The following is a 25,735-nucleotide window of genomic DNA, read 5'->3' on the forward strand; positions in this document are numbered from 1 at the left end:
AAATTTCAAAAACTATTCTCTCTCAATCTCTCTTTCTCCTTCTCTGTGCCATCTTTCCTCACAGTACTTGGTTGAGAACTGTCCCCATCAGAGACCCCTTGTAGCCAACTGACGTGACCTGACCTATAGTCAGATGGATCCTGCTTTTGGTTTAAGACTTTTTTTACAAAAAATTTCTTTTTTTGCTTAGATTTTACTTTTTAAAAATCATTTTTATCTTAGAACAGTTTTAGGTTCACAGCAAAATTTTTTTTTAAATACAGAGATTTCCCATATAACTCCTGCTTCCATACATGTATAGCCTACTCCATTATCAATCCCCTCAGAGTGGTGCATACCACTAGAGTGGTAACATTTGTTACAACTGATGAACCTGCATTAATGCATTATTATCGCTCATTGTCCATAGTTTACATTAGGGTTCACTTTTGGTTTTGTACCTTCTATTGGTTAGAACATGTATCCACCACTGTAGTATCCTATATATTTCAAATTTACTGAAAGTTTTTTTTTTTAATCATGAATGGGTGTTGGGTTTTGTCAAATGATTTTTTTGCATCTATTGATATCATCATGTGATTTTTTCTTCTTTGGCCTATTGATGTGATATATTACATTAATTGATATTTGAATGTTGAATTAGGCATGCATACTTAGGATAAATCCCACTTGGTTGTGGTGTATAATTCTTTTAATACATTGTTTGATTCAATTTGCTAATATTTTGCTGAAAATTTTTGCGTCTATGTTCATGAGAGATCTTCATATATAGTTATTTTTCTTGTAATACATCTGTTTGATTTTTGTTTCAGGGTGATTCCAGTCTCACAGAATGAGTTGGGAAGCATCTGCTGCTTTTATCTTCTGAAAGAGATTGTAGAGAATTGGTAACTTTATTTCCTAAATGTTTGATAGAATTTATCAGTGAATCCCTCTGGGCCTGTTGCTTCTGTTTAGGAAAGTTATTAGTTATTGATTCAATTTCTTTAACATATATATGCCTATTCAGATTGTCTATTTCTTCTTGTGTTAGTTTTGGCAGATTATGTCTTTCAAGGAACTGGTCTATTTCATCCAAATTTTCAAATTTGTGTTCTTAGAATTTCTTTATTATCTTTTTAAAGTCCATGGATCTGTAGTGATGTCTCCTCCTTCATTTCTATTAGTAATTCATGTCTTCTTCCTTTTTTACTTAGCCTGGCTAGTAAAGAACCAGCTTTTGGTTTGTTGATTTTCTCTATTGATTTCTTGTTTCCAATTTCATTGATTTCTGCTGTAATACTTATTTCTTTCCTCTGTTTACTCTGAATTTAGTTTGCTCTTCTTTTTCTGGGTATAAACTTAGAAGATTAATTTTGATTATTTTTTCTAATATATGCATTCAATGCTATAAATTTTTCTGTTAAGCACTGCTTTCACTGAATCTCACAAATTTCAATAAGTTGTGTTTTCCTTTTAACTTTCTTCAAAATATTTAAAAATTTATCTTGAAATTTATTCTTTAACCTGTGTGTTATTTGGAAGTGTTTTGTTTGATCTTCACATATATTGAGATTTTCCAGTTATTCTGTTATTGATTTCTAGTTTTTTTCCAGAATATGGTCTATCTTGGTGAATGTTCCATGTGAGCTTGGGAAGAATGTGTATTCTACTGTTGTTGGATAAAGTAGTCTATAGATACAATTTATATCCAGTTCATTGATGGTGCTGTTGAGCTCAATTGTGTCCTTACTGATTTTCTGCATGCTGAATATGTCCCTTTTTGATAGAGGGGTGTTGAATTCATTTATTTCTCTTTGCAGTTGTGTCCATTTTTCCCTCATTTAGTTTGATGCTCTGTTGTTAGGTGTATACATGTTAAAGATTGTTATGTTTTTTAGAGAATCCTGTATCATTACATAATGCCCCTCTCTGTCCCTGGATAAATTTCCTTCCTTTTAAGTTTGCTCTGTCTGAAATTAATATAGTTATTCTTACTTTCTTTTGATTAGTGTTAGCATGGCATATCTTTCTCCATCCATTTACTTTTAATCTAAGTATGTTTTTACACTAAAGTGAATTTAAAGAGGGTTGTGTTTTTCCATCCACTCTAACAATATCTTTTAGCTAGTGCATTTAGACTATTGGTGTCTAAAGTGACTATTGATATATATACTGCATATGCTATTTACAGCATATAAACTCCTGTAAATAGGTCTCTAATAATGTAGTGGTAAGGCATGGAATAAGGAGAAGCATTCTCTAGTCCCGTTATTAGGTTTCAATCTTTTAGTAAGCCTATGTCTCTGGACTTTGAACTTTACGGGTGTGTCTTAATTTTTCTCTCCCTGCTCCCTTAGGGGGAAAAGGATAACTACAATGGTCTGCAGTTGGGTAATTCTCTTTTTCCACGTGGAAGGCTGGAGGGGGTTGGAGTTGGATATTTCCCTTCTCCCAAGTCAGTAAGACTTTGATAAAACCTCAGCAGGTTAAGCTCTGGTTAAATAGTTTTACTGAAGACAGATTTTGTTAAGAAAAACAAATTGCTCTTGTGTATTTTCAAATGGTTCCATTTTCCCTCCTGCAGCCAGAAGCACAGGGGAATTTTTCATTGCTATCCACTGTGAGAACTTGGTTGAGCTCCTGGAGGTAAAACTCACAATATTGTGGAGTCCTCCATGACTAGGTCTCCTTGGAGTTTTTAACCCTCAGGTTTGTTCATATTGAGCCTCCAGCAATTTGTCAATTACAGTTCAGGTTTCCCTCCCTTGGCATTGGGCTTCTGCAGTGATTTTTGCTTGTGAGTCTCTGCTCCACTAAGATGCAACTCCAGTAAGCAGTGAGTCTCTGTTCCAGTATACCTGTTGGTCTCTCCAATGTTGGGGGCAGTGGTTTGCCCCATGTCCTCACCTCTCTTACATATCTAAGAAGTGTTGTTGATTTTTTAGTTCATTGAGGCTTTTACTTGTCAGGATGAAGTGATGACTTCTAAGCTCCTTACATGTTGAACTGGAAACCAGAAGTCATATGCATATACACATATGTGTGTGTGTATATATATATACACATATGTGTGTGTGTGTATATATATATATATGTATATATATATATATATATGTATATATATATATATATATATTTACCTCCTCCCCCCTACATCTCCCCTGTCCACACACACAGCCCAATCTTTTGTTTTCTCATCATCTGTGAGTCAAGAATTCAGGCCGACCTCAGTTGGCAGTTCTCATGAAATTGTAGTCAGATGTTGGCATACTGGCAGGTGCTGTGGTGATTTAAAGGCTTAACTGTGCTGATGTCCAAGATTACTCACCCACACGGCTGGCAGTTGATGTGGGCTGCTGGGAACTCAGCACAGAAAACTGATCGGAATACCTATGCCGTGGCCTTTCCAAATGGTTTGAGCTTCCTTACAGCATGGTGGCCTAAGGTCAGCCAAGCTTCTTAAATGGTGGCTCAAGCCCCCAACACAAGTGTTCCAACAAGCAAGGTGAAACAGTACTGTCTTTTTTTTTCTTCAGATGTAGCTTCAGAAGTCACATTACTTTCCCACATTCTGTGGTTACAAATGACTCACAAGTCTGCCCAGATTCAAGAGGAGGGGACATAGACTCCACCTCTCTATGGAAGGACAAAGAGTTGTGAACCTATCTTAAAAATGCCACAATATCTAAGCTTTAAAAACATTAATTCATGATAGCTCCAACCCAACTGCAAGATACAGTATTTCCCTAAAAATGGAGAGACAGTGAGCTGTGCAGAAGACAATTCTCAGCTCAGGGACCTGGAAATATCTATCCTTAATATATTCAAAGAACTAGACCAGGGTTGACAAACTTTTTATGTAAAGGACCAGGTTGTAAATATTTTAGTCTTTTCAGGCCACATGGTCTCTGTCACAACTCCTTAACTGTATGCAAAAGCAGGTATAGACAATTCATAAACAAATGAGTATAGCTGTGTTTCAATAACGCTTTATGCATTAAAAAAAAGCAGTGAACACATTTGCTCCCAGGTCATAGTTTGCTGACCCCTAGGCTAGTTTAAGTGATTCTCCTGCCTCCGCCTCCTGAGTAGCTGGGATTACAGCTGTGCACCACGACACCCAGATAATTTTTTGTATTTTTAGTAGAAACGGGGTTTGACCATGTTGGCCAGGCTGATGTTGAACTCCTGACCTCAAGTGATCCGCCTGCCTCGGCCTCCCAAAGTGTTGGGATTACAGGCGTGAGCCACTGTGGCCAGCCTTAGACTGCTGCTCTTTACTGAGCTCTAGGTTAGCCATGGAGGGGGCATCACTTGGTCGTGAATTTCTATAAATGTGATGCTGATTCTGACAAGTCTGGACTCAGTTAGCTCAAAAGCCTTTCTCTACTGGCCTCTGATATTGGCTAATTTAGAGTCTGAAGTTACTCCTAAACTTCCCTTGTGACTAAAGCTCTGGATACTCAGTGACTGTTCAGTCTTGGCTGGTTTACAGCAAAATCAGGCCTGTCAGAAGGTCCTTGAAGAATCTTTTGGAGTCATGCTTAGTGATGAGAATGAGGCAGGTTCAAGTCCAGCACTTTAGTCCCAGGGAAAAGTCTTGGTCAGATTAGAGCAGTTTCCCAGTCTCCAGAGCTAGAATGATCAGAACAGCAACTTTCAGTGAGAACCAAATGAGAAACCCAGCATCAAGATTTAGGGCACAATAAAAGCTGATAGGAAGACTAGGCTACCTCATTATTATAGGAAGAACATCAGAGGAATCAATGATCTCTCACTCAGGGCCTAATTCATCACCTATTCCTTTCGGCCAGTGTTATTGCCAGGTCTCGCTCTTTCTGGTTAGGAATCTGTGTTAGTTCAAAGAAGAGAGAGTGACATTTGCCTTAATGTCATGGACTTGTCTGCTCTATCTGAACTCCCAAGTTAAATGAGCTCCAGTTATTTATATGATCTCTGGGGTTGTGTTTCAAGAGAAGAAGTATTCACTCTTATTTATAATTCTAACTTAAAGGCTAAGCTGTAATGTAAAACAACTGACATGTTACCCAATAGTTGCACACTATTATTTTGGCACAGAGTTTTATTTTTATTTTTATTTTTATTTTCATGATTTCTGGGCAAGCACATATGGAATGGGATTTCTGCCATGGTCTTCCTCCTACAGTCCTGTTTACCCTTCTACTCTGTTCCTTTTGTGCTCTTTAATCACAGAGGTTTGACTGTGCAGGTGTTTGACCATAACTGTCATTGTCTAACATGCAGACATGGATCAACTGTTGATATAATGACACATTTTGCAGCTCACAAATATATTGAGCTTCTGAAAATAGGCAATAACATTTAGAATGAAGGGATAAAAGATCCAGCATTGCAGAGTGTCGGTGTGCACTGGTGACCTCTTTTCAGATTTTATGCTGCCACTTACTAGTATATGTGGCATCTGTCCACTTGTTTGATCTCTCTGGGTCTCAATATTTTTTATCTGTAAGATGGAGGTGATTATACATACCGCATAGAATTCTCATGAAGGTTACATTTAACAATAATGAAGTGCTTGATACAGTGCCAGACACAATATTCCCTCAATTAGTGGTAGCCATGATAGACATGATTAGTGTTCCATATATGCTCACCGCCTCCTCCCACCATGACCTCCATAAGGTTATGTGCTTCTCTGCCCCACTGACATTGAATGTTTCCAGACGACTTGCTTTGGCCAGAGGGATATAGGTGGAAATGAATTCTGAGTCTAAGCTTTAAAGGCACCGCATGTTTCTGCTTGATCTTCTGAGATCTTTTTGGTCATCACCATGAGAAGACTATACCTCAGGTAGACACTATTCTTTCTCCCAGGTAACCTGGACCCCAAAATGAGAACAGAAGAACCACTTCATGTGACTTGAACCAGATCTGAAATCTGAAGTGAAGCCCAGAAGAGTGTAGCTGAAGACAAGTGAACCTACTTGACCTGCAAACGCACATGTGAGCATGCTGCTGATATTTTTGGAGTTGTTTGTTATGCAGAAACAGCTAACTGATACAGCCAAAAAGAAAAACAAGTTAAGCCCACAATGAGCTTTCAGCCCAGACATGAGGAAGACAAAGGAGTGAGGGACAGTAAAGCTAGGTTATCATTCTCTGCCAGAAATTTGCTGTATGACCTTTGAACATCTACTTTGTCCATCTGGCTCTGATTTCTTCTAATGTGAAGAGGTTTTAGTGATTTTAGATGACCCAATATAATATCATTTTTAGACATAAACTTTTCTGTATCTATGAAAGTATTATCCTATAATAATAATCTGTAAAATTAGTTTAGAAACAAGAAGGCTGAAAGGAGCTATGATTAAAGTCAATAAAATCACAAATGACATGGATAAATTGAAAATGGCATTGTTCTTAAATTCCTGGAATCTTATAAAGAAGGATCATGAGATATTTGGAAGCATTAGATTTAGGACCAATGAAAAGAGCAACGTTTATAAATGAAAGAGGCTTTTGGAACTGTCTCTCACTAAGTTATCTCAAAGTGATAACACAAGACAAATATATAAATCTTCAGCTTCAAGAAGCTTTGAAGTCCAGGGGTCATAAATGAGTTTCATTGTTTAGTATTCTTTTTTTTTTTAATAAGTTTCTTGTCAACATGTAAAAACAGGACTTTCTTTTGCAAGAGCCAAAAATCTGGCAACACAGATCTTCTATGAAAGCATGAGAATAATCATTTGAAGTAAGAGGTTTTTTTTTTTGATGGTATTTAAACTTTCTAATTTACTCCAGTCCCCGCCTGACCTGCAGCATCTGCCTTGCTTCAAGAGGCCTTTGAGTTTATATCTATTGAATTTGGCAAATCCCAATGACTGATCCTGACTTGATATAAAAGGAGACTTCACCAGTTGGACTCAAATATGGTTCAACTGTCTATGTTGTGTGAAATTTGACTTTTTAAAATATGTTTTAATCAGTTCAGTTTGGGGAGGTCTCTGCTATGGAGTACACTTCAGTTTCCTTGTATTATCCTCCTGATAGTCATTATAGTAGTCTTGCTGGTACACCGTGTCCTCTTAAGGGTCTTAAATGTTTGCTTGTAGCTATCCATTGTTTGTTAAGCAGTGTGATTATGACTAGGACAGCAACAAGGTCAATAATCATTTGACTAATCCACCATTGTGACTTGTGAATTCCGTACTGAGACCAAATGAGTGTATTATGTTAGTGACAGAGTGGTCACAATTCCCAAGGTTTTTGGTCAATCTCTCAGAATTGAGAGGGTGAACAAAAGGGAGAAATTGTTAAAAAAAAAAAAAAAAAAAGAAAGAAACAGGAAGGCATTGTCCTGACATTGTCTGCATACTTTGAGTTCCTATGTAACAGCCTGCAACTGAATTTAGTACACAAACAAATCAACACTTAAGTTAGGAGTATCATTTTTGAAACAGATAACTGAGTCTCAGCAACAGAGCTTCAGCCATTTCTAGACAGCCAACTGATTAGACCATGCCCAGATAAGGCATGTACCTACCTGTAATCAATCCAGTTGTTTCTGTACTTTACTTCTGTGTTTAGACTATAAAAGCTAATGCCCATGTTAAGCAGGGATTACCTCTCTAAACTTTTGGTTCTAGGTGCTGTTTAATTCACGAATCACTTTTTGCTCAAATAAACTCTATTACATTAAAAAAAATCCAGAAGGGGTCTTGAGCATGTGAAAATTACCATTAATAGCTTTAAGTTGCTGTCATGAAAGGTAAACAGATCCTTTCCCAAGGAGCTCTTGGTAGTCTGCCTCCTGGAGAAACTCAGAGATCTGTTTATCTATGTGCTTTTTAGAGAGCAAGTTAGTTGAGGGTCTTTCCCTTTCAATGGTTGGAAATAGGATGGTTAACTTTACATCCAGAACTAAACCCACCGTTAACTCAAATTAATCAATCAAAACTCCATTAGTCCACATTTTGGCTCATGGTACCACCCATTCACTCGGGCTAGAAACCTAAAAATCATTTCTGATTTTTTTATTTATTTTCTTCACTATAGCCATGTTATCAACTTCTCTAAAATCTTCCCTGTGTTAGTCTGTCCCACTTTCCTCTATTCACATGGCCACTGCTTTAGCAAGTGTTTACACCTAAATTATTGTAATAACCAACTGGTAGATCTTATTTTTATGCATTCCTCCTATACTCAAAATTCACGTTATAGCCAGGAAGATTTCTACAACACACATGAATCTGCTCTTGTCACCCTCCTTTTAAAAACTTTCACTAGTGACATGCCACATTGTCCATCAAGTACAAAATTCTCAATATAGCATTTCCCTCCATCTTACCTTGTCAACACTATCTTCTGCTGTTCTTGGACACGTACTCTACACTATAGCCACTCTGACACAACTGTCAAATCAAACCGTTCATGGCTATGACTTTATTTTTTCTGCTCTCCTTGCTTAGAATGTTTCATCTTCCATGGCTGCTCAGGAAACTTTAATTCATACTTGAAGCTTCTGCTCAGTGATCATCTTTTCTTTGATGTCTTTTTTGGTACCCTTCAATCACAAGTCAGACTTAATGGTATCATTCCCTCCTCCTTGCTCCAACAGCGATTTGAAAGTTTATCTTTCTGCCAATTTACTCTGATGGACATAATTAGTCACTTATATGTCTTTTCCTGCCACACTATTGACTTCTGGAAGGCAAGATTTGGTCTCATAAATCATAGCTCTGCTATCCGTCACCATGCTGGGTATGTTGTAGGTATGGGGCAAGACTGGTGGTGTGATAGTTTGGGGCTTTTCCTAGAGCCTTAGAGAACATCAATGTCTATTTCATCCTGTCCAATTAAACAGTCTCCTGAATGTTATCTGCACATTGTCACCCTCAGTTGTTTTCCCTTTTCCTAAATCTTTAACTTCCTTAGCTTTCTATCACAGTTCACAATGCTCACCTTACAATTGCCCACTCAACCTTGTCTGCAAATTGGAATTATTTGGGAAGCTTTAAAAATATTAAGGACTAGATTTCACGCTCAGAAATATTGCTGTCACTGGTCTAGGGACAGCTGGGACATTGGTGTCATTCTAAGAGGCAACCAAGGTTCAGGCTTCCTGTTCCAAGTCTTGAATTGGTACTTTCTTCCAGCTCCATGTGGCAAAGCCACTGACAAAACATTGTCCTCACTGTATCACTGGCGGCTCTATGTTCTAGGTTGGTCATATCAGTATTAGCCAGCATCCCACTGTGCAAGGGGAATCAGATATGGGAGTTGAAATGTTAAAACTTAAAAATGAGGCCAGGCACCAAGGCTCATGCCTCCAGCACTTTGCGAGGCCGAGGCGGGTGGACCACTTGAGGTCAGGAGTTCAAGGCCAGCCTGGCCAACATGGTGAAACCCCATCTCTACTAAAAATACAATAATTAGCTGGGTGTCGTGGTGCACACCTGTAATCCCAGCTACTGGGGAGGTTGAGGCCGGAGAATCGGTTGAACCCAGGAGGCAGAGGCTGCAGTTAGCCAAGATCATACTACTGCAGTCCAGCCTGGAGAAACAAACTTAAAAATAATTTCAGTTATTCACTGTCCTTTGAGTATTCCTGTTATTTTTCTTGATTTATAAAATAAGCCTTGTCCATAGGAAAATTTAAGCATCTCTTTGTATTCTGTAGTTTTTCTATCTCTTGAACATTTTGGTTAAGGGATCTGAAAGCTATGGCTCCAGTGTCCTTTCTAGCTTTTTGCTCTACAGAATTGTTGTGTTCCATTGAAAACAAGCATCCTTCACTTAGCATCAAAATCGCATGCTAAGAGACTTTTTAGCATCCAAATTGTACGCCAGGGTGAATCTGGAAATTGGCTCTCTACTGAAATATAATCAGCGTGATCCAGGGGTCTTTCCAGCTCCAGTCCAGCTGGAAACTCCTTTTAGGACAAGCATTGTGAGTATATGCCATATGTCAGGGAGTGAGGGCAGTCATATGGATGTGGAGGAAGAAAGATGAATAGTAAGAAGGACTTTCTGGAGGAAGGGAACTCTTTCCAAGCCTAGCTGACAAATAGGACTTAAGAAGGAGGTCATTTCTCTACATTTGACCTCAAGCCTTTTTTATAGGGAAAAAAAAATATGTTGAAATCCTCCTTGAATTTCATCCTTGAGTTGAACTGATGAAGTTCTCTTCCATAGTAGATAAAAACAGTACCTCCTAAAATCAAATTCAGAGAAAGTGAAAGGAGGAATTGGCTCCTGAGGGTGGAAGGAGCAGACACAGCTGCATCCTTTGCCTTCAAAATTTCTTGAAGGAATAGAGGAGCTGTGAAAAAGAATAAATTCATAATGGCATGGAAAACAAGGAGGGTTGCCATTAGTAGATAAGAAAATTTGAGGCATTGCTAATGTATACAAAGCAGAAATGATCAGATTTATGGAGAGACAAATTTGGAGGCAACAGCTCACAACATATGGGGGAGTAGACTGTGGCCAAGTAGACGCAATTTAAGAAAAATTCGAAAGCTAGAGTCAATAAAATGGAAAGAACCTTAGGAGTACACACTGAGTATCTTCAGTTCGTATTTGCATAATACCACATTTCTCTCTCCTTTTTACTGGGGATACTTGATCAGGATCCAGAATTCTTCATCACTTGTCTACCTCTGACACAGGTGAAAACACATATATTGTTTATTCCTACAAAGAGAGAGGTTCTCAGTTTCTAAGTTGCACAGTTACTTGTGGACATTTAAAAAATATATAGATACCTGTGCTTCAATCAAAACTTCCTGAATCAGAATCTTTGAGATTCCAAACATCTGGATTTTCAAAAATTTCTCAAGAAGATTCTGATGCATTGAGAGTCAAAGACCACTTTTATAAGACATTTTCTCCATACTACAGTTTAGATTTGGGGTGATTAGGCCATACCAAGATGGTATGATATGTTTAACATGTGTTTCATGACAATAGATAGAATGGAGAAATGCAAATAACTAAGTAGATAACATAAGAAAACTCCCCAGAGTTGAATAAAGATATTCTTTTCAGATCAAAGGGCCCCCTGGCTACTAAGGAAGATGAATGAAGAAAGGGCCCATACATGGACACCTACTTCATAGTAAAATTTGAGGACATGACGTATAAAGAGGACATTCTGAACACTTCAAGAGACAGCACCCTTAGCTAGGCATGCAGGTGAGCACCTGTAGTCTCAGCTACCTGGGAGACTGAGGCGGGAGGATCACATGAGCCCGGGAGGTCAAGGCTGCAGTGAGCCATGACTGTGCCACTGCACTGCAGCTTGGGCAACGGAGTGAAACCATGTCTAAAAAAAAGGGGCGGCGGGGGGGTATCAACTTACCTTGGGTGTAGCTAAAGTTGTGTACTTCAGAAGAAGAGATATTGCAAAAGCTTCATGTTTATTACCTGTGACTCTATGCCTTAGTTTCCCTTCTACTGTAAAGTAAGAAAAACAATAATTTGGAGAGTTAAATGAGTTACTACATAGAAAATTATTATAATATGAACTGGCATGTAATAACTGTTCACTCAATGTTTAATTTTATCATTATTACTCCACAATAAGTATGCCTTTTAAGGTTATTCAGTACTTTTCTTATGCAACACCTGGAAGATATTTCAGTAATTCCAGGAAGAGGGGTTCCAGTGGTAACATTAATTGTGTTGTTACTGTTGCAGCCATGCTTCTAGAAGTGAGTTAGACACAGTGGGAGGATGCATTGGATGCTCTCCATGGTCCTGCCCAGCATAGCCATTTTGGAGATTTTAAAGATGCTTCAAGCATACTTACATAGACAGAATAATATAGAATTATATTATTATTTACTCTAAATATAATAAACTATTTTAATTGTTAGTTCTGACCAGAAAATACAAATGTGAAAGCTGAAGGCAAGAATGTGACTTATTGAGGTACCCAGTTGACACCCATGGAAGCATCTGAGACCCCAGAGAAACCTGGCTTAGTTCCATGGAATGAGCCACAGATCCTAGTCTATGGCACAGAGTCTGTAGCCAGATTGAGGCAGCACTGTGGGAGTTTGGGAACAATCCCAGGAACTTGGCAGTCTGAACATACTCAATGACCTTCTTGAAACTGACAGTTTACTCGAGCTCCTCATCCTCCTCCATTCAGCCCTGCCTCCCTCTTTCACTTGCAAAGCTGAAAAGGATAGCTTGAAAATGTATTGTCTGCATCTAAGACCCTCTGTCTTGCATGCTTATAGTCCTCAACATGAATGGAGCAAATGACACAAATACTACTGTGCGTCAAAAGTAATAAAGAAGGTCATAGGAGAAAAAGGGACTGAAAAATTCTTTAGCCATTCATTTTTCCCAAATATTTTCAAAGAAGTCAGGTTTGATAAAACCAGGGATACCAGTCAGGGGTCAGAGCAGCATTTGTGTTCTCACAGTGTCCCAGGGCTAAAATATAGTTATCCCTAGTGATTTTGGAATACTTCAAAGCCAGAGCAAGTAGAGAAGAAGCCAAAAGCCATTCAGCAGTGCCAGTGTCCAAAATGCAAGGTCAAGCGTTAGTTAGTAGGTTGCTGTATTCAGCAAGGAATTCAGAGGCAAGGAGATGGAAGTAAGTGCAAACAATTGAGAATCATACTAGATTCTAAGCTTCTCAAGAGCAAGATATGTATATTGTTTACCATTGCATTCCCTGACTCTCATGTAGTGCCTGGAAAATACCCACACATTTATATAATGACTGATATGACTGATATAGTGATCAAATAGATTTTTCTTGTTTGTCTTGAGGTAGGGTCTCTGTCACCCAGGCTGGAGTGCAATGGAGAAATCATGGCTCACTGCAGCCTCAACCTGCTGAATTCAAGCAATCCTCCCACCTCAGCCTCCCAAGTAGCTGGGACTACAGATGTGCTCCACATACCCAGCTATTTGTTTTCTATTTTTTGTAGACACAAGGTCTCAGTATATTGCCCAGGCTCGCCTCGAACTCCTGAGCTCAAGTGATCCTCCTGCCCTGGCTTCCCAAAATACCGGGATTATAGTTGTGAGCCACTGTGCTTGGCACTCAAATAGTTTTAAAAGGGAAAATGTTGGGAGTTAAGAGAAACATTATCTATTGTTCATGACTTTTTAAATGTGCTCACTGGCACTTATTCAGTGGTTGAGTTGACTGTGCTTCAAGAACTTAGAGTGAAGCACAAACGTTCAATTTTTCTTTAATCTCCTGCTGATTTCCAGGTACCATGCAAGGCAGGAGTGATGCAAAAATAATAAAGACAAGGCCTTTTCCCTTGAGAGGGTCAAAACTTCACAAAACAAATGATGTTCTTGCTCTCCATTTAATATGTAGGAGTTTTCCAGGTAAAGAGAGGGAGAAAATTTTCCAAGAAGATGGACTTTTATGTTCTAGGACCTAGCTGCAAATTTCCTAAGATAGTTTCATGTAGTTAAAGTATAAAGTGTGTGGGAAGTGGTGGTGGTATATTACGTTTGTAAGGTACTCGGGCTTGAGCCAATTAGTAAAAGGACCTTATCCTTCATCTTTAAGTCTTACCACATTATGTTGGGGTTGATGAATAGCCATGAAATGATTTTAGATGATCTTAGTTTTTGTTTTGTTTTGTTTTGTTTTTAGACAGGATCTCACTGTCACCCAGGCTGGAGTACAGTGGCTCAATCTTGGCTCTCTGCAACCTCTGCTTCTCAGGCCCAAGCAATTCTCCCACCTCAGCCTCTCAAGTAGCTAGGACCACAGGTGTAAGCCACCATGCCCAGCTAATTTTTTTGTATTCTTTGTATAGATGGGGTTTCACCATGTTGCCCAGGCTGGTCTCAAACTCCTGAGCTCAAAGTGACCCTCCCACTTCGACCTCCCAAAGTGCCCAGCTCCATCTTAGGTTTTGCAGCAATCACCCTGGGTACACATATGGAGAATGGAATGAAGAGGTAAGCACTGGAGGCAGAAAGACCAGTTATGGAATCACTTGTTGTCTCTGTAAGAAATGATGAAGTCCAGAACGAATTTCCAGAACTGGTAGTGGGTAGGAAATAAGAAGACAAATTTGACAGCAATTGGGAGTTGAAATCAAGAATTGGTGAGACATTGAGGATGACTATAAAGTCTGGAAATTAGGTGGATGGTGATGCTTTCTATTCAAGATCAGAACACAGGAGGTCAGTTATTAAGGTAAGGAATTCATTTTGATATATTGGGGTTGAAACGCCAGTGGACTTCCAAATAGATTTGTCCTGTACCAGTGGGAAGTGTGAACCTGGAGCTCAATAGAGAGCAGCAGATGTTGGAATTCTGCTTTTCCTAAGTGTGCAACTGCGTGAAGGAGAAAAGCACTTTTGGGCTCTCTTCAATCAGGTTTTGGGGAAGCTGAAGTTTGCTCCCCTCCATGAATATCTTAGTTCTGAAAATTTACGTCTGCTGTGTCAAATGAGGTCTGACTGCTAGACTCAAAGCCCAGGTGCTCTTTCTCATTGGCCAAGGATGATTCAGGGTCTATTATCTGTTTCATATCCTTCACCAAGGGGCATAACAATGTATGTTCCTCAGTAGCCATTCATTCCCCAAATTTGTTCTCTCTCCTTCCACTCTTCCTCCCTTACCTGCTCTATTCTGTCTCCTTCCCCAGCTCCTAAACTGAAACCTTCCAAGATCACCAAAGAACCAATTGTTAACTGTAAGGGGAAGATATTGATCCTTTTCTTAATTGACCTCTCTACAGAATCTGAGTACTCCGTTTCTTACTGAAAATTGCTTCGTAACTTTCTTAATTGACATTTTTTGTAACTTTCTTAATTGACATTTTTCTATTGTCCGTTTGTTTTGTTTTGTTTTGTTTTTCTCTTAACTCTCACTACTTCCTTTGTAGTTCTCTTAGCCAAATCCTTATTCTCTGGAAATTTATTTTTATTGCTTTTAACATAGTGGAATTATTTTTCTGATTTTAAAGTTGACAGATAATTACTAAAAATTTAAAGCAATGCCCAGAATAGTGCAAAGTGGACTGATAAAAATTATCCTAATATTCAGCTCCTGTAGATAACTAAGGCTAACATTTCATTTTTTAAAAAAAGTTATTTTATTTTATTTTTTAAGTTCCGGGGTACATGTGCAGGACGTGCAGGTTTGTTACATAGGTAAACATGTGCCAGGGTGGTTTGCTGCACCTGTCAACCCATCACTTAGGTATTAAGCCCAGCGTGCATTTAGCTCTTTTCCCTAATGCTTTCCCAGCTCCTGCCCTCCCCTGACAGTCCCTGGTGAGTGTTGTTCCCCTCCCTCTGTCCATGTGTTCTCATTTTTCAGCTCCCACTTATAAGTGAGAATATCTGGTGTGTGGTTTTCTGGTCCTGCATTCGTTTGCTGAGGATAATTGGCTTCCAGCTCCATCCATGTCCCTGCAAAGGACATGATATCATTCATTTTTATGGCTTCATAGTATTCCATGGTGTATATATACCACATTTTCTTTATCCAGTCTATCATTGATGGGCATTTGAGTTGATTCCTCGTCTTTGCTATTGTAAATATTTGCTGCAATAAACATACACATGCATGTATCTTTATAATAGAATGATTTATATTCCTTTGAGTATATATCCAGTAATGGGATTCCTGGGTCAAATGGTATTTCTGCTTCTAAATCTTTAGGAAGTCGCCACACTGTCTTCCACAATGGTTGAACTAATTTACATTCCCACCAACAATGTAAAAGCACTGGCGAAGTTGCAGAGAAAAGGTTAACATTTTAATAGCCATCTTTTCTCCTCCCAGCCTGTCTCTCCAACGTGGACTCAAAACTGTCTAAACAACGATTTGTCCTTGATTTTTTTGGAATTGCTCCCGTTTTGGAGGCAACTCTACCAATCATGATTACCGAAGGGACTGTTATTTTGTATACATCTTGAAAGAAGATAACAAAATCCTCCTTCCACCTAACACATGTTCACAATTAGTCGTCCCAGTAGTGGGCATCTTGTACAGAAATCTTAGCTAGCCTTCAGAAGCAAATTAAGATCAAATATGCCTTGCTGAATGGCAGGGAATGGATTCTTTGCTATATTATAAATATAATATGGGGGTTAAGAAAATGGACTACTTGTACTAGATTGGGGATATTAGGGAAAAGGCGGGAAAAGTCAGGAAAGATGGACAGTTTTATTTCACCCCCACAAAACACTTATTACAGTATAATTCATGTTGGATGAAGGATACTGTGTAAAGCACACTTGATTGGAATAAAAACTGAAGATAGGGGCAACATTGTAGGAAGATCCTGTCCTGCCGTGAGGTTGACAAAGAGTGGCCAGGAACGTGAGACAAAACACTGGATGGGTGTTCAAAGGGCACGCCTGATAAACTCTCTGTCGTAGGCTATCAGGAAAATAGGTTCTTTTTTTATTTTTATTTTTATTTTTTGAGGCAGAGTCTCATTCTGTGGCCCAGGCCAGAATGCAGTGGTGCAATCTGCGCTCACTGCAACCTCTGCCTCCAGGGCTCAAGCAATTCTCCTTCCTCAGCCTCCAGAGTAGCTGGGATTACGCCTGGATAATTTTTGTATTTTTAGTAGAGACAGGGTTTCACCATGTTAGCCAGGCTGGTCTCAAACTCCTGAATGATCCACCTGCCTTGGCCTCCCAAAGTGTTGGGATTACAGGAGTGAGCCACTTCTCCCAGCCGGAAAATAAGTTCTTAATAAGGAGACTGATAGGTAGCTTATTGATTCTTTTAGGGAGTTGTATATTCAGAAGAATTCCAAGCTTGGAAGATAACGACCTGGACTTGCTTCTTCTCAAGGCAGCTCCTCCTGGTCCCAAATACCTACAATAACAGGGAGTATACTGCTTAGTTGACATCATTTCCCGGATAGGAAAATCATCCCCAATTCCCTCCTCACAGAGGTGGTTCCTAACATAACTAGGCAATGGAGATGTTTTCCTTAGGAAGACTTTAGGGTAGAAACATTTCAGAACAAGACACTTATTTTCCCATTATGAGATCTTCTGCCCCTATCCCTTAATTGTTACAAACCATCCCTGACTGTTCTAATAGACCAATAGACCTGTTCTAATAGAGTGTTCTAATAGAACACCTGGTCATGATTTTGCCCCAGGGGATATTTGGCAATGTCTGTAGTCATTTTCGATTGTCATAACTGGGGAAAGGTGTTCCTGGTGTCTAGTAGGTAAAGGGTTGATGTAACCAAGCCCCCCACGACAAAGAATCATCTGGCTCAAAATGTCAGTAGTGTCAAGGTTGAGAAACCCTGTAATAGAGTGTGTGCTCTGCGCCAGTGGCCAAGAAATAGTTGGTACATTACTGTCATTTTTAAATGATAGTCTTTATTGTAGTTATGCCATTTTCCTCCATTGTTTTGTATTCAATTTTGTATTTTTCTTATAATAATGGATAGTATGGATCTGTTAGATGTGGTACTGGAGAAAAAAAGATGCATCACCCAGAGAGCTGGATCTTGACAGCACGTAGGAAGCAGCTACTCTTTCCTACTGTGTTTCCTACTGTGTTTCCTGCTTGCGTTTGCAATGTTGTAGTTTAAAAATGTATGGGGGGCCAGGTGCAGTGGCTCATGCCTGTAATCCCAGCACTTCGGGAGGCCGAGGCGGGCGGATCACCTGAGGCCAGGAGTTCAAGACCAGCCTGGCCAACATGGCGAAACCCCGTCTCTACTAAAAATACAACAATTAGCTGGGTGTGGTGGTGCATGCCTGTAGTCCCAGCTACTCTAGAGGCTGAGGCAGGAGATTTGCTTGAACCTAGGCGGTGGAGGTTGCAGCGAGCCCAGATTGTGTCACTGCACTCCAGCCTGGGTGACAGAGCGAGACTGTTAAAAAAAAATTATGGGAGAAAGTGACTATTTGTGTTTTCTAGGCAGCAAATTGTACAGTATACTGAATGCCAGTTGCTTTATTTGACTAGTTCTTCCATCTTGGATTTTCTGGGAATTATCCTCATCTTATAGAAACAAGCTCCCTCATCTCCCTCTCCCACTTCGTAACCACTGGGAACAATTTTAGCCAGTATGACATTATTATCCAATTAACAGTTATTAAACCAGAGCTGGATTGGGCCAATCAGAGTGGATTCTTGAGGACTTGGAGTTGAGGCCAAAATATTCTAGTCTAGCCTGGCTGCTTGGTTGAACCCAAGAAATGCAAATTTGGAATATGATATTAGTGACCAGTTTTCTACCATATGGACTAGAAAACAGAAGAGATTAGTAGACTGAGCCTTAAGAATATCACCTGTATTCAGGGAAGAAGAGCAGAAAGGCTGAGAGTTTTGACAATATGTGCGGCTGGCTCTGGCTGTAGTTCTATTCTGAGAGGCTGTGAGAATCCCCAGTGTCTTCATGGGAAATGCCCGTTTTTGCATAAGATGATGATTTCATCTTGAACATAAAGTTGTACATTTGTGATCAGACAATAAAATACTGTAGCTTTATTTTTTATTAAACAATATGATTTAGCCAGCTTTACAAGTCAATACATTTACATCTACAAGGGCTGTATTTCATTTTTAATGAATATACTATAATTTATTTAACAAGTTCTCCTTACTAATGAGCATTAAGAGTTCCAACAAGCATTTCTACAACAAATATCCTTAAACATACTTTTAATATAAAGTAGTTGCACAACTGCCTTCTTCCCATAAAGTCCTTAATGTCAGATTGGTCAGATTGCTGGATCAAAGGTATTTTCATTAAAAATTGTTAAAATATTGTCATACTTCCCTCCAGAACAATTACATTAGTTTACACGTTCATTAACAGTGATTAGGAGTATTCTTTCTTCAAAATGATTGTCAATGTTAGGTTTTGTAAATATTTTCAGTATTTGTAATCTCATGGAAAAGGCTCATGCCACATTTAAAATTTTGAATTTATTTGATCATTAGTGAAAATAAATGTTATATATTTATTGGTGATTAGTATTTTTTATTTTGTGAGTTGCCTTTTCATGTCTTTTGACCAGTTTTGATTTAGGAGTTCACATTTTATCATTGATTTGTAACCAATCTTTACATATTAGGGACATTCACTATTCTCTGTGCTGCAACCTTTATTCCCCACTTGGTACTTTGTTTTCCTTTGACTTTTAACCTTGTGCACATATATATGGGAAGAATGCAGGCACTTTTAAAACACTTGTAGTCAAATTTCTCAATTTTTATCTTTTTTTTGTTTCCTATTTATAAAAAGAAAGGCAATAACTTTTACCCTTATTTTATTTTTGGATTTAAATTTTTCATTTTTAGAATATTTGATCCACCATGATTTATTTCGACTTGTGGAATGTGTTGTGATGCAGTTTTTCTCCCCTGATTTCTGACTTTTTGGATTTCCCACCTGCTACCATTTGTTCCTGAAGTTCTTTCAATTCTGTCTCCAGAATATCTTTGGAATGCATTCACTCATTCCACCTCCAACTTCCCCACCCTGGCCAAGAATTCATTATTTTTGGCCCACATTACTGCAACAGCTTCCTATCTGGTCTCCCTGCTTCCAATCTTAGAACTGTAAAATTCAGTCCCAGATGTTGCCAGAATGGTTTTTTAAAAAGAAACTCCTGGGGGACTTCTAGGAAAGATTTTGATTTGGGCATAGTCATTTCATTTTTCTCTCCAAGATTTCTATGGAAAATACTAGCTTAAGTAGTTTGAACTACTCTACAATATTCAGAATGCCACTCTGGCCATATTTTAAACATTTCTCAAAAATTAAATAAAAATTCCACTAGGACTCCATGCTTCAAAAAGACAGGAGATTTGGTAATGCCTTGTCTTGGGTCTTCTGACTTGAGACTCAAGGAATTACTGACCTTTTAAATAGCCCTCAGAGCAAGATGCATTTCTATAATATTGATCATTTTCCCCCTGACACACCAGGGCCTGTCAGGGGGTTGGGGGCAAAGGGAGGGAGAGCATTAGGACAAATACCTAATGCATGCAGGGTTTAAAGCCTAGATGATGGTTGATAGGTGCAGCAAACCATCACGGCACATGTATACCTAGGTAACAAACCTGCATATTCTGCACATGTATCCCAGAACTTAAAGTAAAATAAAAGAAATAAATAAGATATAAAGATATGGGCTTAATATTCAAGAACTCCCTCACATATCCAAGTCTCCTTGCAGTTAGACACAGGCCACATGACTGGTTTTTGTCAATGGATTGTGAGCAGATGTGCAGTGTGACTTGTCCAAGGAAAAGCTCCAGGAGCCAACATATGGTTACTCCATGTCGTTGTCTCCCTCTGCCACAAGCCTCATATGGTCCAGATACAAACAGTCTACTTATCCTGCTCCCATAATGAAGAAGATGTGGGCCAGAGTTGCAGTTAACTCAACTTGAAATAGGAGTAAGAAACAAATCATGGAGTTTTGGGGATCATTGCTTCTGCAGCATAACTCAACCAGACTTCCAAGAGTCTACGGTGGAAACTACTAGTTTCCACCTCTTAAAGCCTGGGCTCTGAACTGGCATAGCTTACTTCTACCATACTCTAGAGATCAGAGAAGTCACAGCCTACCCCAAATTCAAAATAGTAGGAAGGCATAGATGGGGTGAGTGTCAAAAAGTCTGTGGTCATCTTTCATTTACCACAATCTGCCCTTTGGCCACAAATATATTCTTCTCTCTTGAAAAACACATTTACTACCTTCATCTTCCAAGACTACCAAAGCCTCACATCATCATGGCATTGGCTCATATTCCAGGATATCATAATCAAAATCAGGTCTTGGCATGGATGCAGGTCTTTGGATGTGGTTCTTTGAGAATGATTCCTCTTGATCTGAAGACTTGTGGGTTAAAGAGCTAAGCTCTTTATTGCCCAAATACATCCAACATGTCATAGAAATACAGATAGAATAATCACAATGGAGGAATATGGGGTCCATAGCGATTCTGAAATCCTGTTAAGAACATGTTGCTTGTCAAAGAACATGGGCTCCGTTTTACTCCCTGAAAATGATTTGCCATGGCTCTTGGTTCCATGCTCTGACACCACTTTCTCGCATAAGATAGATCAGGTATGCAACTGAATAGCTGTATCTCCCTTTTTCCTTCCCAGAATAAGTTGGAGATCCATAGGCTTCTTTTTTATATATATATACTATTTTTCTCCCTTTCTGTATAAGTTGCTGGTACTTCCACCAATTTAATCATCATACAAAAATAAATAAATAAATAGCCAGTTGTGGTGGCTCATGCCTATAATTCCAGCACTTTGGGAGGCCAAGGCAGGAGGATCACTTGAGCCTGGGAGTTCAAGATGAGCCTGGGCAACATAGCAAGACCCCATTCCTACAAAAAATAAAAATAGCCGGGCACGGTGGTGCATGCCTGTAGTCCCAGCTACTCGGGAGGCTGAGGCCAGAGGATTGCTTGAGCCTAGGAGATCGAGGCTGAAGTGAGATTTGGCACACTACTGTAACTCTAGCCTGGGAAACAGAGCAAGATTCTGTCTCAAAAAAAAATTATTGCCGGGTGGCTCAGCTCGTGCCTATAATCCCAGCACTTTGGAAGGCAAAGGTGGGCAAATTGCTTGAGCTCAGGAGTTCAATAACAGCCTGGGCAACGTGGTAAAACCCTGTCTCTACAGAAAACACAAAAATTAGCTGGGCGTGGTGGCGTGTGCCTGTAGTCCCAGCTACTTGGGAGGCTGAGGTGAAAGGATCACTTGAGCCCAGGGGATCAGGGCTGCAGTGAGCCAAGATCATGCCACTGCACTCCAGCCTAGGTTACAGAGAGAGACTCTGTCTCAAAAAAAAAAAAAAGAAAAATTATCATAAATACTATGTGAGTTTTCTGTAAATCTTATTGGGTTTCACCTCATTAGACAAAAACAATACCCACAAATCTCTTTATGACATTTCCCTCTCCAGCTTTATTTTAGAGTCAGAATATTGTGAGACAACACCCTTAAGATGCTTAGAAACCTTTTTGTCTCTTCGAGAGGGTCCATGAGGCATGCCTATAAATATTTCTGAGGTATTAACAAAGGGTCTCAGTTTTATCCTTGAGATGATCTGTACCCTGAGGCCATTTCTTGTGTTGAGATCATTTTGCTGTCTTGAAAGTCTGGGAATGAGGAATGATTTTATTTTTAAACATACAGGTCTTTGTTCCTTTATATTTCCTCTAAATTCTTATTGAAAGCTACAGAATTCCTTTTTTTTTTTTTTTTTTTTTTTTTTTTTTTTTAGCTCATCTGTCTCTATTTGTACTTTCTTACATGTAGCTAAATAAAACTAACTGGCACTTTCCACATTCTTCCTGGGAATCTCCTTAGCCAAATCTGTAAGTTCATCATGTATATGTTCTGCTTTCCACATTACCTCAGGCAAAAATGTTGCCAAACATTTTACCATTAAGGACACTTATCCCTTTTTCTCCAGTCTTTAATAACAAATTCCTCACTGAACTTCAAGCCCTCACTAAAACTTCTCGAGGCTGCTAAATCTCTGGGCTGCAACTCAGTCCTAAAGACAATGTGACATGTCTTAGTTTATTTTTATTTCTCCTTCTAATGGCAACACCCCACTCCAAGTAGCAAATTTTTTTCTGGTCTGTTTTTGATGTATTCCACGCTTCTCCAAATCTTAGAGGCTGAAAACAACAACCATTTTATTATGGTCGTAATTAGTTGAGTTAGCACGTAACTCAATCTGCACCAATCACAGAGGCCAACTGGATCTCTGTCTGACTGTGGGAAAAAGAGCTCATGAAGACCCTCACTGAATTTGTAGCAAGAACAGTAAATGACTGGTCACTTTGTTAAACCTCTGAGATACGAGAATGATGCTTAAAACACACACACACACACGCACGCACACAACTACAACATAAGCCTATTTTGATAAAAATACATCTTTTCTTTATAAGTATCAATCCTATCTTTATTTAAAATTTTGGCATTTGTTCATTGTAGATTTTTCCATTAATTTTGATTTTTTAAAATATTGCATCAAAGGCCAGGTATGGTGGCTCACACCTGTAATCCCAGCACTGTGGGAGACCAAGCGGGAGGATTTCTTGTATCCAGGAGCTCCAGACCAGCCTGAGCAACATGACGTGTTTAAGTGCTCAGCAGAGTATCTGAAACAAAGAAGACCACCAATTAATCTGTACGTTTCATGAATAAGTCACGAGTGAATATAGGTAAGAAAGCTGAGACACAGAGAGGTTAAGCAACTTACTCAGAGTCACAGAGAGTTATCTGTAGTGCTAGGACTGGAATCATGACTGCCTGATTTAAGTAAAGCTGTTAATCAGGCAGAAATCGCCCATTCATTCTCCTGAACTAAACTCACAGAAAGCTGACCATTTATTCCACTTTAGCAATGACTGGTCATATGAGAGCTGCCTACAAAAAAATCAAAAATTAGTCTAGCGTGGTGGTGTGCTCCTGTAGTCCCAGCTACTCAGGAGGCTGAAGTGGGAGGATGGCTTGGACCAGGGGGGTCAAGGCTGCAGTGAGCCATGATCGCATCATTGCACTCACCCTGGGAGACAGAGTAAGACTGTGTCTCCAAAAAAAAAAAAGTGCATCAAAAGATGATTTATCTTGATTACTGAGTTTTTTTGAGGGTGCCCTTAAATTTTGCATGAATGTTGAGTGTTTTACTTGCTCCACCTTAATCCTGTCTCTGCCCTAAGGTGATGCAGATGAATACAGTTTTGCTCTTGAAGGCCACATGATAACTGTATTATCTATTATAACCATAAGGCTCTGAATCCTGGGATGTCCTGGCAAGAATATGATAGTACCATCAGAAGCATAAGGTGATGGAATTTTATGGATAAAAAGGATTTTTGAGATAAAATATCCCAACCCTTTCTGTTAGAGACAAGGAGACAGGAACACAAAGGGATAAAATAATTTGGCCAAAGTCATACAGCTGATAAATTATAGATCTTGTATCCAAACTCATTATATTTTGCTGGAAGTTTAGCATTCATTTCACCACAATAAAAAAGCCAACTCTAGAATCCTTTTCCTCACAAAAAGAAATCATCTCCTTGTTAAATTTCATTTGGGTATTCTGGGGAAAATGTTGAGAAATAATAAAAATCTGGATTTCTCTTTTTTATAACTCCAGAGCACGATTTTACTTCAGTTTAGTCTATAAATTGACATGGATTATGAGGTTGTGTGGTATTTAGCTTTATGATAATTTCCTATTTGAATAGCTGATAAGAGTTAATTTATCCTGAAGACAACTAGAAATAAAATAATAATTGGGTTATAAAATTAAAGCAATAACATCTGTAGTTTCTACTACATTGAACATATTTGATGTAGAGAATATTTCAATTAGGCTGAAAAACCTGTGAATGCTTTTTCTCCCTTATATTCTCCCTCAAAAGGAAAAAAAAAAAAAGGCCTACAACCCTAAAAATAATTAAAACTGGGAAGCGTTTTCAGCTTTTGATATTTCACATTGAACTCAAGAGGTTGAGAAAATTATGCAACCTTGACCTTGGCTGCTCTCATATGACCAGTCATTGCCAAAGTGGAATAAATGGTCAGCTTTCTGTGAGTTTAGTTCAGGAGAATGAATGGGCGATTTCTGCCTGATTAACAGCTTTACTTAAATCAGGCAGTCATGATTCCAGTCCTAGCACTACAGATAACTCTCTGTGACTCTGAGTAAGTTGCTTAACCTCTCTGTGTCTCAGCTTTCTTACCTATATTCACTCGTGACTTATTCATGAAACTTACAGATTAATTGATGGTCTTCTTTGTTTCAGATACTCTGCTGAACACTTAGGAAAGTGGAAAAGATTCAGTACCTGGTCTCACATAGCTTATGATGAAATATGGACACAAATATCCTCCTCACAAGATAAAATGTGATAAGTCACATCTAAATGGCATAAAAGAGATCATAGATAAAAAGTAAGAGAGTTGGCACCTCCACCTACACTCAGTGGCACACCAATGTGAGATTGTAGGGGGGTGCAATGGGGGCCCAGAAGTCAGCTCTGGGAGCAGGTAATTGGGGATAACTCAAAAGCAACAATACAACCAACTCAAAACCAGCCTGTCCTCTCATCTCACTGTATGCTGGCATTTCTCAAAGAACTAAAACTAGAACTATCATTTGATCCAGCAATCCCGCTACTGGGTATGTACCCAAAGGAAAAGAAATTATTATATCAAAAAGATACCTGCATTCATGTGTTTATTACTGCAGTGTTCACATTGGCAGAGATATGGACTCAATCTAAGTGTCCATAAGTGGATAATTGGATAAAGAAAATGTGGTAGACATACACAATGTAATAGTATACAGCCATAAAAAAGAGTAAAATAATGTCTTTTGCAGCATCATGGATGGAACCAGTGGCCATTATCTTAAGTGAAACAACTCAGAATCGGTCAAATACTTCATGTTCTTACTTATAAGTGGGAGTGAAACAGTGTGTACTCAAGGATATGGACTGTGGAATAATAGACACTGGAGACTCAGAGGGTGGGAGAGTGGGAGGGGTGAGGAATGAGAAATTACTTAATGGGTACAATGTACACTATTTTTTTTTCGTTTTTGAGATGGAGTCTTGCTCTGTTGCCCAGGCTGGAGTGCAGTGGCACTATCTCCACTCACTGCAACCTCTGCCTCCCGGGTTCAAGCGATTCTCCTGCCTCAGCCTTCCCAGTAGCTGGAATTACAGGTGCATGCCATGACTCTCAGCTAATTTTTTTGTATTTTTAGTAGAAACAGAGTT

General features: G+C 39.0%; 1 protein-coding gene across 1 annotated transcript in view; it reads left to right on the forward strand.

Annotated features, from left to right (window-relative positions):
* LOC101152139 (uncharacterized) overlaps positions 1 to 25,735 on the forward strand; it is a 269,540-nt gene that overhangs the window by 231,984 nt on the left and 11,821 nt on the right. The window contains exons 3-6 of the mRNA XM_063699796.1: positions 813 to 887; positions 5,839 to 5,967; positions 11,014 to 11,160; positions 13,601 to 14,152. The gene's annotated coding sequence lies outside the window, so the exon portion shown is untranslated. The remainder of the gene's footprint in view (positions 1 to 812; positions 888 to 5,838; positions 5,968 to 11,013; positions 11,161 to 13,600; positions 14,153 to 25,735) is intronic.

Source organism: Gorilla gorilla, chromosome 18 (assembly GCF_029281585.2).
Source record: "Gorilla gorilla gorilla isolate KB3781 chromosome 18, NHGRI_mGorGor1-v2.1_pri, whole genome shotgun sequence".
Classification (NCBI taxonomy): domain Eukaryota; kingdom Metazoa; phylum Chordata; class Mammalia; order Primates; family Hominidae; genus Gorilla; species Gorilla gorilla.